The 4,984-nt window shown below is 35.7% G+C and overlaps 1 long non-coding RNA gene across 1 annotated transcript; it reads right to left on the bottom strand.

The window, feature by feature from the left end:
• Positions 1-677: 677 nt before the first annotated feature.
• Positions 678-1,839, bottom strand: LOC147355236 (uncharacterized). Its single transcript, XR_015143960.1, has 2 exons — positions 1,691-1,839; positions 678-1,116 (listed from the first exon to the last, which is right to left on the bottom strand). It is a non-coding gene; the product is annotated as an uncharacterized LOC147355236 (long non-coding RNA).
• Positions 1,840-4,984: the final 3,145 nt, after the last annotated feature.

The following is a 4,984-nucleotide window of genomic DNA, read 5'->3' as shown; positions in this document are numbered from 1 at the left end:
CAGATATACACTATTATATATAAAATGGATAAAAAACAGGGGCCTACTATGTAGCAAAGGGGACTGTATTCAATATCCTATAATAACCTATGATGGTAAAGAATCTGAAAAAGAATAGATATGTATACACATACACACACAAACATACATGAATCACTTTGCTGTCACCTGAAACTAATACAACATTGTTATCAACTATACTTCGATACTAAAATGGTTATATAAAAAAAGAAATAGCAATAGTTGGATGGACATACAGGGCTTCATGACCTGTTTTGATTCCAGGATTTGGCTGAGCACCCCTGGTCTAGATTTTCTGAAACAGACATTGGGCTGCAAAGACTCAGACAATGGCAAGTCTTTGATAGAATTCAAGAGTGAAAATGAAGCTTACTTTATAGAGAGAAGAACATAGATTTTGTTTATTTACATGCTAATTTTAAAAGGAAATACAAATGCATGCACAATAGTTGCCTTCTCCCAGGAAGAGAAACCAAATATGAACCTCCTAATTTTCTCCAAAAGTTTTTATACATCTGTGTGTGATATTGAGTAATTAGTCAGTCATGACACGTTCTCACTTCCCTACTCAATCTCCAGCTGCAAAAATTAAGATGAAAAACTCTCCACAAATGTAATCATTACAAAGTGTTGAAGCAGATTTGGATGAAAGACAGTTTAGAAACAAGTCATTCAGATTTATTGCCATGCCAGTCGACTGCAGCAAGACACATGTCTTGTTACAGCAGTTTGTTTGCCTTTATTCCATGATGATGACACAATGCATTGTCAAAGTAGATACACGTTATGCAATACAGGAAGAATTTGATTTAGCAAGTCTCATACATTAAACCACCCAGATATATGATGTCAGTCAAAACTCATTGGTTGAATGATCAAGTGTTTCAGAAGAGTTCTCAAGATATTCACCATAGAATTGGTCAATATACATCTCTTCATCTTATGCTTTTTGTTTCTGGTAAGTTTCTTCTCGAGGTGGTCAAGTCCAGTAGCCTCTCAATCTCCAGGGATTCCAGGAGCTAAGCTGGAAGCAATACCAGCTCCCTCCCTCCTGCTTCTGCTGAAATCCTGGCAAATCATGTTTTCAGATCACAGCTTTAGGACAGACAGCAAGGCATATCAAATACGGCCAATGAATTATTCATGTACTTCCTGCTTTCCTTGTAATAGATTTTTTTTTCCAGATATGTATGACATGTACTTGTTGATCTCTGAATATTCTGAAATTAAGACTACCAGTCTAGAAATTTGGAAGGTAAACCCTACCATACATACTATCATTAAAAAAAAATAGCATCTCCATTAGGATATATTAATTTTATTCCTGCTGCTGCTGCTGCTAAGTCGCTTCAGTTGTGTCCAACTCTGTGTGACCCCATAGACGGCAGCCCACCAGGCTCTGCCATCCCTGGGATTCTCCAAGCAAGAACTCTGGAGTGGATTGCCATTTCCTTCTCTAGTGCATGAAAGTGAAAAGTGAAAGTGAAGTCGCTCAGTCGTGTCCAACTCTAGTGCAGGTTAAATATAGAAAACCAGGAATACATCTTATTCTCTAAATTGTAGAGGGGATTGTGCCTCAAAATTTGTCTACTGTTTACTATTATTATTAAATAGACATTTTAGTTATATCAGAAACTAGGTTATTTCATATAAATGATATTTTATTTACATCTCTCTGTGGTGTCATTGGAAGGGAAAGGTAAGTCGTTCAGTCATGTCTGACTCTTCATGACCCCATGGACTACAGCCTACCAGGCTCCTCCATCCATGGGATTTTCCAGGCAAGAGTACTGGAGTGGGGTGCCATTGCCTTCTCCAAATGTCATTGGAACCAGTTATCTACTAGTTAAGTCTAGCAGGTACTTCTGCACTAAAATTGATCACTTTTTCCCCCTAGAATTTCTTTTGGTTATAGGAAACTTCTATTCTCAAATTATAATTCTATTTGGCAAACAAGTTTTAGAAAACTAAAAATGGAATCAAGGATTTATCCATACCACATTGAGTAAACAGTATTCTGGATGTAATCTATGCATTATGTAAATAAGCACAAAAGAATTAAAGGCATGGAGATTATACAATTAACATAATATTTTATAAAGAAAGAATGAAGAAATGAGAGAGACTGATAGAAAGTTTGGAAAGAAGATAACATAAAGAGCAGATGAAAATTTCCCTAAGTGTCTTAAGTTATAGAAGAGTTCATTAAAAGCTAAATGTTAAACATTTTAAGTAAATGTTTCAATGTTTTGTATTAGTTAAATATTTATTAAACCATAAAATTAATAATAAACAACAATGAGACTACTACTGAAAAGGTAGACGACATTATCTGAGAGCTTACTTTCCCTTCTTAATAGAAAAATGATAGATGCTCACTGAAATAGAAGCAAGTGCTTTGCAAAGGATTCTATGCTTTTAATATGTTTTTAATAACATTTTTTTCACAGCTTTAGAGAGATCATTTAGAAAGATTGTATCTTATATTGATGAAACATTTTCCAAAGAACATATTTCTTGTTCAATTTTAATTTTTTGTCTGTAAGTTGCAAAGTGAAGGTATGTATAAAAGTTTCCTGGAGATATAGCACATATGATACGATCTCCTTGCGAAGAAAATAATACCTACTGGTCTCATTTGCCAAATAGCACTGCATAACAAATACCCTCAAGATTTCAGCAGCTTACAACAAGAATTATTTATTTCTCAGTCAAGTGTGTGTGGGCTGTCTGGAATCTGCAGAACTTGACCCCATGGCAGGAACTGGGTTCAGAACAGCAGCAGGAGTCCACTGTGCTCGCTGGGGCACACTCTTCTCATGGTGATGGCAGCAAAGACAGCAAACTGTCTGTACCAGCATATGGCACCTGTCACAGGTATTATACTTCCATCTTGTAGGTTATAGCAAGCCACAGCAAAGACCACATGCTGATAGACACATACACCTCCAAGGGAGTAGACATCAGCTACTACTACCGGGGACAAAACTGAGACCAGAAATGCCATTTAATTACCTGTATGTTTATCTACGCATTGACATGCATAGATAAACATGGTGGGGAACATGGTGACAAAATTTTGGATTTTTTTTTTTTACTTTATTCTTTGTTCTTTTTGAGGGGGAGGGATTTTATTTCTTAAATACTGCAGTACATAATTTAAAAATTTACTGCAGTCTTAATTATTTAGATTGACTTTATTGAGATATAATTCAAATATTTCACCATTTTGAAGTGTAGAGTTCAGTGGTCACCAGTATCTCATTCAGAGTATTTTCATCACTCCAAAGGGAAAAGCTGTCCTCCTTAGTAGTCACTGCCCTTTTACCCACTTCTACCAGCCACTGGCAAAACACTTGTCAAATTTCTTTCTGTGTAGATTAGTCAATCCCGAACATAGCATATAAATGTAGTCTTACATTTTATGGTCTTTTGTGAATGGCTTTTTCTACCTAGCACCATGTTTTCAGGGTTCATCCATGCTGCAGCATGTATCAATACTTCTTTACTTTTTATTTTTATTGCCTAACATTGTATTGTATAGATACACTGTGCTTTGTTTACTTATTAGTTGATGGACATTTGGGTGGTTTCTTTCTTTTTTTTACTATAATGAAAAATGTTGCTATGAACCATCGTGTGTGGGGATTTTCCATTTTCTTGAGTATATACCTGGGGGTAGAATTACTAATTCATATATTTACTCTGGGTTTAAGGTTTTGAAGAACTGCATCACTATTTTCAAAGTTGCTACAGTAGTTTACAATCTGACCAGCCATGTATAGGGTTCCAGTCTCTCCACATCCTCATCAACACCTACTACTATCTGTCTCTTTGATTCTGGCTGTTTCACTGGGTGTAAAGTAGTTGGCTCATGATATTAGTTTGTATTTCCATAATAACTAATAATGTCGGCTATCTTTTCATGTGTGTATTTGCCCCTTGTGTATCTTCTTTTTTTGAGAAATGGGTGTTCAAGCACTCTGTTCATTTTTCTACTATCTTTTTATTGTTGAGTTATGAGAGTTCTTTATATATTTTAAATATCAATATAAGATCTTAATCAGATATTATAGGCCTCCCTGGTAGCTCAGAGGGTAAAGCATCTGCCTGCAATGTGAGAGACCTGGATTCGATCCCTGAGTTTGCAAAACACCCTGGAAAAGGGAAAGGTAACCCACTCCAGTATTCTGGCCTGGAGAAGTCCATGGACAGAGGAGCTTGGCAGGCTACAGTGCATGGTGTAACAAAGAGTCGGACACAACTGAGCAACTGAACATGCACACAATCAGATACGTGAATGGAAAATATTTTTTCATGTTATATGGTTTGTCTTCTCATTTTCTTAACAGTGTCCTTTGAAGTACAGAAGGTTTTAATTTAATAATGTCATTTTTCTTTTGTCACATGTGTTTTTGGTGTGTATCTGAGACATGACCAATCACCTAATCTAAGGTCATCAGAAATTTCTCCTGTATGTGTTTCTAAGTGTTTCATACTTTTACCTCTTACATTTAGGTCTTTGATTCATTTTTGACTTATTATCTATACATGGTAGGAGTTAAGGGTTCACATTTATTTTTTTGCATATGGATATCCAGGGGTCCTGGCACTATTTGTTGAAAAGAATACCTTGTCCCCATCGAGCTGTCTTGGTAGCATTGTCAAGATCAATTGACCATAAATATTAGAGTTTATTTCTGGACTCTCAGTTATCTGCACGTCTAAAGTATTAGCCTTACCACACTATTTTTATTGTTTCACAGTAAGTTTTGAAATTGGGAACTGTGAGTACTCCAAGTTTGTAGCTCTTTTTCAAGATTTCTTAGCTATTTTGGGTCCTTTGCATTTCCATGAATATTAAGATCAGCTTTCCTGTTTCTTTAAAATGGTAGCTGGGAGTACATATGTATTTCTAAAACAATAAAGTTATTAATCTTAATAGCTATCCTTCCTATGAAAC

The sequence above is a fragment of the Bos grunniens genome, chromosome 17 (assembly GCF_055505025.1).
Source record: "Bos grunniens cultivar Pamir isolate PY7600 chromosome 17, Bosgru_T2T1.0, whole genome shotgun sequence".
Classification (NCBI taxonomy): Eukaryota; Metazoa; Chordata; class Mammalia; order Artiodactyla; family Bovidae; genus Bos; species Bos grunniens.
The sequence above is the reverse complement of the archived record's forward strand: the minus strand, read 5'-3'. Positions and strand labels throughout refer to the sequence as shown.